Source organism: Acinonyx jubatus, chromosome B2, assembly GCF_027475565.1.
Source record: "Acinonyx jubatus isolate Ajub_Pintada_27869175 chromosome B2, VMU_Ajub_asm_v1.0, whole genome shotgun sequence".
In the NCBI taxonomy this organism is placed as follows: domain Eukaryota; kingdom Metazoa; phylum Chordata; class Mammalia; order Carnivora; family Felidae; genus Acinonyx; species Acinonyx jubatus.
This window is the reverse complement of record NC_069385.1, coordinates 49936878-49948994: the sequence shown is the minus strand read 5'-3', so window position 1 is coordinate 49948994 and position 12117 is coordinate 49936878. Positions and strand designations below refer to the sequence as shown.

General features: G+C 37.1%; 1 pseudogene; it reads left to right on the top strand.

The window, feature by feature from the left end:
- The first annotated feature begins 6650 nt into the window (after nt 1-6650).
- Nucleotides 6651-6750, top strand: LOC113599000 (uncharacterized; annotated as a pseudogene).
- Nucleotides 6751-12117: the final 5367 nt, after the last annotated feature.

Genomic DNA, 12117 nt, shown 5'->3' with positions numbered 1-12117 from the left:
TCCCCATAGTTGATATAATCCACTCTTACAGGTTCAATTATTAACTAGATGCCAAGTGCTCTCATTTATCTTTCTCTAGTCCATATCATCCTGCTAAATAAACTCCAGAGGTGCATGTCCAGTGGGATACTCATATCTCCACATGATTATTCACGGGTTCCTCAGCTCCTCTTTCCAAACTTAAGCCCAGCTTCTTTTCTCCAGCCTCTTCCCACTCCATATCCATCACCTCCTTTGTGTCACCGTCTGTGTTAGGCAGGACTCTATGGTGTCGTCCACCCTGTGCAATTCCTGTGGGATTTTTGGTTTTTGCACTCATGATTGAGTTATGTTATCTGGCACAGTTGACTTTCAGTAAGGGAGATTATTCAGATGGAACTAATCTAATCACAAGAGTCCTTTGAAAGCAGAGAAGAAAGTCAATGTTTGGAAGCATGGGAGGGATTTGGCACACCATTGCTGGCTTAAAGATAGAAAAGACCATGTGACAAGGAATGTGAGTGGTTTCTAGTAGCTGAGAGCAGCAAAAAAAAAGACCTCAGTCCTACAAACTCAAAGTCCTACAAACTCAGTCCTAGAAACTCACCAACAAGAGTAAGCTTGAAAGAGGACTTTTTTGGTTGACTTCAAACAAGAATTCAACTCAACTATCATCTTGATTTCAGCTTTGTGATACCTTGAGAAGGGATTGCGGTCATGCCATCCCTGACTTCTAACTTGCAAAACTGTCCATTAATAAGTGGGTGTTGTTTGAAGTTACTAGATTTGTAGTGATTTGTTGTGCGACAGTAGAAAATTAAAACATCTGAGTTTTGAGAGTCAAAGAGTCCCAGAAACCATCATTAATTATCTTTACTCTAACTTATTCTTAAAGGTAGCCAATGAGTTTTGTAGGTTCTCTGTCATATATTTGAATCCACCCACATTTATTTCTCCCCTGCTACCATTCAAGTCTAGTCATTACTGTGTCTTGAATGGGCCTCTGAAACACACTCATAATCTGTTGCTCCCAATTCGTGCCTGCCTTGATTTAATCCATTCTCCATGAGGCAACCATTGATCACTTCTTGCTCTCCTCAATGCCTTCATCTCCCCACAAGTAACACGCTGTGTATCATATTCTAAATATCTGACTCATCTGAGAGTCATTGCACATTATGTCCCCTATTGTCCCATCCAGCATCACCTTTTACCACTGAATCATCACATGTTCTACACCACAGTCTGATGCTTTATTTCTGCTCCTCTGCTGTGCTGTGCTCTTCTCACTGCCAAGTTCAGAATTAGTCTTTCTTCCACATATATTTTTGTCCCTCCTCTACACTTCCTTGTTTAGCTAATTCATGGTCATTCCCAAGTCTTAGGCTATATAACACTTTATCAGAACATTTCTAACTACTCTAGGATCAGTGAGCCCTCTGAATTTAATGTGTACTGTTTGTTCTAGTCTTTCTTAACTACACTAACTGCTATCTCCTCAGTACAGAGGCACTCAGTAAAGGACATATTTAATAAATATTTCTTTGTGTAATTTTATTTTATTTTACTTATTTATTTATTTATTTTTGAGGGGGTGGGAGAGTGGGCAGAGGGAGAGAGAGAGAGAAAGAGAGAGAGAGAATCTTAAACGGGCTCTACCCTCAGTGTGGAGCCCAATACAGGGCTCGATCTCACCAACCGTGAAATCACGACCTGAACTGAAATCAAGAGTTGGATGCTTAACCAACTGAGCCTCCCAGCACCCCTCTATGTGTTATTTTAAAATAAGAAAATACTTAAAATAAGTTGTTAATAACTGTAGTCCATTTCTCAAGGAACCGTTTTCTTTCCCTGATGTTTACTGATTATTACAAAATGAGAATTGTATGAGTAATGGTAAGGATCACATAGATTTTCTTATCTCAACTCCTTGATGCATATGAATGTACACCAACCATGTTATGATTCATCTACATACTTTACAACAAATTAATGTTTAAAAAATTATTTCCTACTTTGAAAAAATATAATTTATTGTCAGATTGGTTTCCATACAACACCCAGTGCTCATCCCAACAAGTGCCCTCCTCAGTGCCCATCACCCACTTTCCCCTCTCCCCCACCCTCCATCAACCCTCAGTTTCCTACTTTTGTTTGAGGTAAAAATCTTCTATATTGTCTTCAGAGCCACTACTTTGTTTTTAGCTATTATTTTATGGACTATATGATATGACAAAAGTCTGCTGGGGGTCTACTTTAGTTACAATTGTGTACTTCATAATCGGCATGGGAAACATTCAAAATGTAACTCAATTGTTCACCAAAAACAATGGTAAGTGGTGCCAAATTGAAATGGAAACAAACAATACATCTTATGTCAGTAACACATATGGAAAGAGCAAAGTGAAATTATATACTTATCAAAGTTAATAACTAACTTTATATTTTTGGAAGTAACAAGACCACTAATAATCATAGCATTGAACACAGAGTACAACTGAGAAACAGATGTTTACAGTGAACATGCCTTATAGCTAAATCCACTAATAATATGTATAGTAAAACACACCCTTGCTCCCCAACTGTTTATTGTTTTTCCAGATTCTGCATAGATCCTGTTTTTATAGCTGTCTTTATGACTCACAGAATAAATATGCAAATGCATGTTAATAAATATGTTAATGTCTATTATAGTTTGATGCTGACTTTTTGAATTACTTGAAATGCATCTCGGTATGCAATTAATATGGTATGCATGAAGTAAAATAGTCACAAATTGTAGCATGTTTTATATTTTTTAGTGCATCTCTGACCATGTTTTAATTTTTTTTAACTTACTTATTTTTGAGAGAGAGAGACAGAGCATGAGTGGAGGAAAGGTACAAAGAGGGGGAGACACAGAATCTGAAGCAGGTTCCAGACTCTGAGCTGTCAGCACAGAGCCCCACAGGTGGCTAGAACCCACGAACCATGAAATCATGACCTGAACTGAAGACAGATGCTTAACCAACTGAGCCACCGAGGCGCCCCTTCAGTGATTTTTTTTAAAATTTTTTTCTAATTTACATCCAAGTTAGTTAGCATACAGTGCAACAATGGTTTCAGGAGTAGATCAATTAATGCCCCTTACCCATTCAGCCCATCTCCCCTCCACAACCCCTACAGTAACCCTCTGTTTGTTCTCCATATTAAAGAGTCTCTTATGTTTTGTCTCCCTCCCTGTTTTTATATTATTTAATATTATCTAAATCTTATATTTTTTGAAAAAGGTTAAGACTGGACTATTCCCATCTATTTTATTTTTTATTTACTAATTTTTTTTAAACAGTGTGTCTTTGTAAAGTTTATTTATTTATTTTGTGAGGGAAAGCGACAGAGTCCATGAGCAAGGGCGGGGCAGAGAGAAAGACAGAATCCCAAACAGGCTCTTCACTGTTAGCACAGAGCCCATCGCAGGGCTCAAACTCATGAACCGTGAGATCATGACCTGAGCCGAAGTCAAGAGCCAGATGCTTCCAGCTAATACATGGTCTATTTCAAAACTCAATTAAATTATTATATTCTAGTTCAACTTAGGAAATAAAAAGAACTTTCTGATGTATTTTTCAGTCATTGTCCTTTGATTATGCCAGAGAAAATGTATAAAGATTGGTATGAATTAGGTAGTAATGCATTTAGGTAACCTTCTAGAAACTTCCACTCTACTTGTTCCACTGAGGTTGGGACTCCACATCAGTAGTCCTTTAAACATTAGAATTGTGTCAGAATTTCTGTGAACTGAGAGTCACCAGGCTTATCATTGGAAGTTTTATTAAAGACCATTGCTGTACTTGGATATCTTCCTAGTCATATAGTGTTTTATTTTAAAATGTTGAAGGAGATTAAATAGAGGAGACATTGCTATTGGAAGAAACAAGTCAGATGTATTCTTTGCTAAATACTTTTAGTAAAGTTATATATTTTAATAAAGGTAAGTCTGATGGTAAAAATATTTGCTTTCACCTAGGCAGATGGAAATACTTTCCACATTTCTTGAGAGAAGTTTGGAAAGCAGAGGGCAGATTCTGAAACTAACCAAAAGATTATAATGAGATTAATCATCTGCCTAGGGCGGTGAGGTTCATCGACTGCACCTCACCAGGGGATAACTGGAATGTAAGCTCACATTTACAGATGGTCTTGTGGTTACATGAATCTCATTTGGGCAGCTAGATCTGGAAGGCAGTGGTAAATCAGATTCAAAACCTGCAAATATGTTGTCCCGGTTCTGCATGGATTATCAAAGCCCTGGCAAGAGCAGAACAAGCCTTTTTCATTATCATTTTGTACAGTTTTGCTGTGCAGATCAGTCATGCTGACTTATTCTATTACTTACTGATTTTTGCCATCTCATGACCAATTTGAGCAGGCTGACAAAGTTTTGAGAAAATCCTGTGATGGTTCACTATTCTGTATTTTGCTAGCAATAATTTTACGTTCTCTATATTTACCTGAATTCAAGGGTAGAAAGTCGTACTTCAAACCAAATTTTAATATTCATGATTAAAATTAGAAGTGTTTTCTGCAACAATATATTACTTTAACTCTAGTATTTTAACTCTACTTATATTTAAATTTCTATTTTAAAATGCTCACTCATTTAATTTGTTGTTAAAATTTCAAACTAGGTATTTACAGATGATTTTTCTACCATCTTCCTGGTGTTATTCTCTAAATTTTATATACTCAATTCTGACTGTATATTACAAACCAAGAATAGTAAAGGAATGAGATAGGTCACTATCCTCAGCAATTAGGGGAGGGATAGCACTGACCTTGAGTATTTCTGAGTGAGTATTGACAGATTTCCTATCCTTAAGAATAAAGGGGGAAAATGGCTAAACATTCTTCAAATTATACTTTGATTCTCTCTATTAATTCCTTCTGTATTTTTTTTGTACTTCAAAAAATATTTATTTTGAGAGAGAGAGAGAGAAAGCAGAGGAGGAGCAGAGAGACAGAGAGAGAAAGAGAATCCTAAACAGGGTCTGTGCAGAGCCTGACATGGGGCTTGATCCCACAAACTGTGAGGTCATGACCTGAGCCAAAATCAAGTCGGATGCTTAACCCACTGAGCCACCCAGACACCCCCTTCATTCCTTCTTTATTCAATTTTGGGATTAGATGGCTATTAGCTAAATATTAAAAAAAAAAAACCCAAGAATTTGTACAAGATTATTGGTCACTAGTACAATTTATTACAAAACAGGTTTGCTCCATCCCTTTTTGCCTCTGTTGTGTGCTCCTGAGAAAAAGAGCTACAGGACCCACTGAGTCACTGAAAGAAAAGTTCATTTACATGTTGATGAATTACAAGGAAAGAGCAGCCTTACCCTTAATTGATTTAAGTAAATAACAGATTCTCTCCTTGAAGAGTTTAACTTTAGTGAAATTGAAATAGACAGTTTCAATATATCTTGGAGTACACCATTTTAATTACAAGACGATGCTGGCACAGTAACAGCATTTTTTTCCGAGTGACGTAAGCAGATTCATAGTGCAAAACATTTATTTTTTATTTACTTTTTTAAATAAAAAAAATGTAATGTTTATTTGTTTTTTAGAGGGAGAGAGACACACAGAGTGTGAGTGGGGGAAGGGGAGAGGTGGGCGGGGGGAGACACAGAATCTGAAGCAGGCTCCAGGCTCTGAGCTGTCAGCACAGAGCCTGATGCGGGGCTCGAACTCAAGCTGTGAGATCGTGACCTGAGCAGAAGTCAGACATTTAACCGACTGAGACACCCAGGCACCGCCATAGTGCAAAACATTTGATAGATTTTTTTTTTTGGAAGTCGGGCTTGTGGAGGTATAATTTACATAGAGTAAAATTCACCCCTTTTAGACTCACAATCTGGTTCATTTTGACAAACGCAGAGTCCCATACCCATCATCACATCCAAGATACAGATCATTTCCATCTCTCCAAAGAATTCCCACGTGCACTATTGTAGCCAGTCCCTTCCCCTGCGCCCACTGGCAACCACTGCGGTCTTTCTGGAGTTTACCCTGTTGAGAATGGCGTATGAAATGGAACCACATTACATGTAGCATTTTGAGTCTGGCTGCTTTCACTGAGCAAAATACGGTACTCATCCATGTTTTCGCACGTATCCGTGGCTTACTCCTTTTTCTTGTTGAGTAGTATCACCATGCAAAGATGTATCACAAATTGTTTATCCATTTACTGGCTGATGGACAGATAGATTATTGCCAACTGTAGACAATTCTAAATGAAATAATTTTATTCATATTGAAGATTTTATGTGAATATGTTTTCATTTCTCTGAGCTAAAAATAGCTAGGACAGGGATGATTGGGTTGTAGGGTAGTGGATATTTAACTTCACGAAAATCTCTCCAAGTGTTTTAAAAAAAACCAGCTGTATCATCCTGCATTTCCACTAGCAGTGTAAGAGTGATCTAGCTCCTCTCCCTCTTCATCAGTGAATATTGTTATTCTAAAAATGTTGGCCTTTGTAATAAGTATGTAGTGATATCTAGTTGTGATTTTATTTTTCATTTCCCTGTATGGCTAGTAATATCAAGTACCTTTCTTTTTTTTTAAATATGAAATTTATTGTCAAATTGGTTTCCATACAACGCCCAGTGCTCATCCCAACAGGTGCCCTCCTCATCGCTTCTCGGCCTTTTGGCTAAGATCAAGTGTAGTATCTGTTCTTATCAGTTTAATATCTGATACGTCCTCTATCCAACAGGTACCTCAATACCCATCACCCACCCTCCCCTCCCTCCCACCCCCCATCAACCCTCAGTTTGTTCTCAGTATCAAGTACCTTTCTGTGTGCCAATTGTCGTCCACGTGTCTACTTTGGTGAGGAGCCCAACCAAACCTTTTGAGCAAAAATCTTTTTTAAAAAGGAGCTATTTTATTATTATTGAGTTTTAAGAGTTTTTTATTTAATCCGAATTCCAGCCATCTCTCAGATATATTTTCTGCAAATGTTTTCTCTTAGTCAGTGGCTTGTCCTATCTTTTTCCAAACAATATCTTTGAAAGAGTGGAAGTTTTAAATTTTGATAAAAACAGTGTTAAAATGTCTTTCTTTTGTGAATCATGCTTTGCATTGTATCTAAAAAACAAAATCACTGATCCTAAAGCGACAAAAATTTCCTCGTGCATTTTCCTTTAGAAGGCTTTTAGTTTCAGGCCTATATTTAGACTTAAATATATAGTTTAAAATATATGTTAAAATTCTTTTCTTTTTTTTTTCAGGAGAAGATATTGAGTTATATTTTTTTTCAGAACAATTTGTTGACCTGAGAATCCTTCTACACTGAATAGTTTTCACACTTCTGTCAAAAATTAAGGGTCCACATGTGTAGGTTTATTTCTGGACTTTGGTTTTGCTCTTTAATTCATCTATGTAACCCCCTCTTTTTATTACTTCAGCTTCAGAGTAAATATTGAAATCAGCTACAGTGAGTTCTCTAACTCTTTACTCCCAAAAATTGTTTCAGCTATTCAAATGCCTTTACTTTTTTATATGAATTTTAGAATTAGCTTGTCATTTTCCATAAAAATCTTTCAGAATTTCTACTGTGATTACATTAATTATAAAAAGTAGTTTTGTAAGGCTTGACAATATTGAATCTTGCTCTTATGAAGATGGAACGTCTCTTCATTTCTTTAAGTGTGTTTGATCTCTCATAATGTAGAGTATAGGTTTTTTGGAATTATATTTTTTAAGAACTTGTTTTTGGTGCTACCATGACTGTGTTTCTTAGCTAAATTACCAAATATTCAAAGCTAGTATATTAAAATACAGTGGATTTTCCTACAGTGACGTTAAACCATGCCAACCTTACTTCTTATAACATTTTTGAGGATTTTTCAAGATTTGCTATGCAGATAATAGAGAAATTTTTCCCTATCTGTATGCCTTCTGTTTCTTTTCTTTCCTTCTCATACTGGCTAGTACCTCTAGTGTGATGATGAATAGAAGAAAGAAAAAACATCCTGGCCTTGTCATTCTTTCACTTTTAGGCATCAGGTTGGCTATAGGTTTCGCAGAGATGCAAAATTTAATTAGACTGAGGAAGTACCAGTGCATTTCTAGCTTGCTTAATTTTTCCCTTTTTTGTAATGAATTCATATCAAATTTATCAAATGTTATGTCTTCATCTGTTGAGATGATTCTATAGTCTTCTGTGTAAGTCTGTTGATACGGTGAGGCATACTGGTTGATTTTTAAACTTTGAACCAAACTTGCATTCTCAGGATAAATCTTACATAGTCATCAGGTATTATACTCTTTAAATATGTCTGGATTCAATTTGCTAATATTTTACGGAAAATTTTGCATCTGTGTTCAGGAGAGACGTGTTTTTTGCTATTGTTTTTCCATATTCACTTTCATTATGTTTTGCTCTTCTTTTTATTATTTTTTTCTTCTTTCTTCTGCCTTTATATTTCATCTGATTTTTCTCTTTTAGTTTCTGCCACACACTACATGTGACTTGAGGCTCAAACATGTGACTTGCTTTGGCCAATGGTATATTAGAAACTGTGATACAAGCAAAACTTGGAAAAAATTTTGTATGTTTTCACTTTTCTTTTTTCCTCTGTAATCACCATGAAAGAATGCCAGCTTGCTGGAAGATGAGACACACATGGAACGGAGCTTAGCTCTTCCAGTTAAAATCATACAACTCAGTCTACATCTGACTAAACACGCATGAGCAAGCCCAGACAAGATCGGTAGAACTACCCAGCCGATCCCTAATCTCATGAACAAAAACCAACAGATGTCATTTTAAGCCATTACATTTTTAGGTGGCTTGCTCTTGCTTATCTAGCTTTGCTTTTTCTTAACACCTCTGAAATCCCCACAAGAACACGTCTGGAGTTCTATACGGAGAATATCCCCAGTCTAGCCTGCTGGAGGAGAAGATGTGCAAAGCAAAGTCAGGCAGAAAGCAAAACTGGGTTGTCACAGCCAAGGTCATCCTACCACAGTTGACCTACAGTTAACCTCAGATGCAGGAGCAAACCCAGCCTAGACTAGAAGAACTTCCCAGTTGATCATAGCCTCAAATGATGACCTGAGACCTATGGGCTAAATCACTTGCTATTGTCTTGAGTCCATGCAATTTTAGGTGTTTTATTACACAGCATGATGGTGGCAATAGATACCTGATATATAAGCCGAGAGTCATTTGTCCTATATTTAGAGAATGAGGAAGGTTATGGAAAAAGAAAATGGTTAGAAGTTTGCCTCACTTTGTATATGATTTCTCTAGAGCAGTGAAGGAAAGAATAAGGAAGATTGTCTTGATCTAATCATATCTTTTTCATTACTGTTCTTCCAAAAATAAGAGAGCCTACATTGCAGATTTTAATGACATAAGGGTTAGAAAATGTAGTGTTCACATTTTCTTAGACTTGTAACATCTTTAATCATAATTTCTGGTATTTGTAGTTTCAGTGTTTTCAGTATTTTATTAATGATAACTGTGATTCTTTTTCATGCCTTTTTAGATATGATTTTTATTCTCCTAGTGAAGCACACACTTTACATGGAAATACATTGGAAGTTTGATAATGAGGACCACTGGAAAAACAGCCCAGGCATGCAGGAATTTACCTGTAGGCAATTATTCGGGAGCAGAGTTTAATAGAAATTGAGAATTCTTGCAACACAAAATGAATTCCATCTCCCAAAATTTGCATAGGAAGCATGAGGTTGAGCTTTTCCTCTGAGTAGATCCTTGCACAAAATCTCTTTCTCCAGAAAATCTTAGCAAATAACATAACACAAAGAGATTATTAGAATGGAGGCACTCAGTTGCAGAATACAAGCATTGCACCTTATTTTTACATAATGACATTATTCATAATTGTAAGAACTCTTAACTTATTTGCATAAGAGAAAACCCTTTAGGAAAATGTAGACTTACTTTAAAAGTTTTGTTAAAAAAAACCACCCAAATTGCACATTTGTGGTCTTTTCCTATTTATCGCAGGAGCCAGAAATAAAGATCAGTTCCCTGAAATGTTGCAGTAATGGGCATTTATTGTCATTTGTGTTTTGACAGATCCAATTAATTCTATAAATTTGTGTTGGACTGATCAAATACCTGGCCTTTCTAAATTTTGCCTCTGAAGTAACATCATTCTTCTGTTACATATGCACATTTTCCTGTAAAATCCTAATTTCCCTTTCCTCTGAAAAACAACACTGCTTTATATGGGCTATTGTGCTCAGAAAAATCTTTGCAGGCTTACTGGGTAAGCACAGCAGAAACATTAGGGATGGTGTGTTCAGTGACGATAATATGAAAGGCACAGGGGCATATAGTACAGAAATGGTGCTTCCAACGAACGCGTAGTTAAAATTAAGTTGCAAAATCGGATTTGAATCGCAGCTCAGATACTTACTAGCTGTGTGATCTTGGGAGACTGGTTTACTTTCCTTCAAACCTCAATTTTCTAATATGAACATGGGTATAATGGAGATACCCATTTCTAAGGACTAATTTCAAGGTTTGTCGAGGGAGTATTCAAACTCTTCTCCCAGATTAAGGATGAAAGGCTGGGTAGAGACAGGGTGTTGCCATTTTAGGAGCCCGGGGGGGGGGGGGCGGGAACAAGAGAGTTGTATTGACTGTGGGGCCTGGAATAACTGAAAGAGTGAAAAGTAGTAGAAACAGAAACATTGTATGAAATATTCGATAGCAATAATAGTACTTGAAATAATGACATTGTGTGCCAATGTGCCAACACTTGTTGAGTCAAATGTATTCCCTCATTTAATCCTCACAAAAATCTCATGAGGTGGATAGAACTGTTTAAATGAGAAAACGGAGCCAGAGAGATGAAATTATCTCCTAGTTTTCGAGTGACAGATACCTAATTTGACCTAAGTACACTGACTTCAGAATCTGCTTTAACCACTATGCTATCCTGCCTTTGTACAAGTTCTGAGTTTCAGAGAGGACAACACTAGCCCTAAGCAGTGTCTGCAATTGCAATTATTAAATGTGATCTAGTAGATTCTGGATTTTGAGCAGGGAGGACGAAGAGCCCATCCATTTATTGAATCAATGATTCACTCAACACATACATGTTTTGTTTTTGAGGCTAGGCATAAAGCTGGGAGGGAAAAAAGCAAAACAAAATAGAAGAGGTCCATGGTCTCATGAAACTACATTTAAGGGGAGGAGACAGACACTGAACAGATAGGCGGTATTGTTATAGAAAGTAAGAAGTATTAAATGAAATAAACGAGAGTAGGGAGAAAGAGAGAGGCTGCTTCAGAGAGCGGTCAGGGAAGGCTTCTGTCTCTGAGGAGACTGACATTTAATCTGAACTCTGAATTGTGAGATGGACCCATTTATTTAATAGCCAGGAGAAGTTCTTTAACCGAGGAAGGTGCTAGAGCAAAGCTCCCCCCCCCCCCCCCCCCCCCCCCCGTGATAACGGAGGCACTGTGAGTATGGCCTGGGGACACAGGAAGTAGAAGGCAGGACTGAAAGGTTGCAGGGCCAGGGTAGGGGAGGTTCCTGGAGTCAACCTTTGACAGAGCCTGAGAGCCAGGCCATTTTCTTTAATAGTCCTGAGTAGAAGATTCTAGTGTGGATGGAAGGAGATCCTTCAAAGGTTGTTCAAAGGTTCAAAGAATCATACTTTTTATCTGGGTTTAACTCAAACTATGCCATCAAAAATCACCTGTTCACTTTCCATGGCTTATTTAGTTCTATTTTTTTGACAAACCTTAGTGGACAAACCTCCTTGAAACCTGTATTACCTAAAGCAACCATGAAGAGGGAGATTAAATGCAGGTGCCTGATGCTGATGATGAAATTTATTTGTCTTGGTTTCCTCATCTGGAAAATGGAGGGAGCAGCGATAAAATTAACTAATATCCTTCACTACTAATTTTCCATTTTTCACGTTTCTAAGATCCAGATAGACAGCAGAAATTACCTCTCAATAACTCATTTTTTTTTCTTCTCAAGATTATTTAAGACTTTAATGCCTGCAGCTATCAAGAGAGCATAGGGACTAGATAATGTCACAAAGTACAAAAGGATACATATATGTACAATCGGTGTACATATTCTACTAGTTGTGGAGTTTC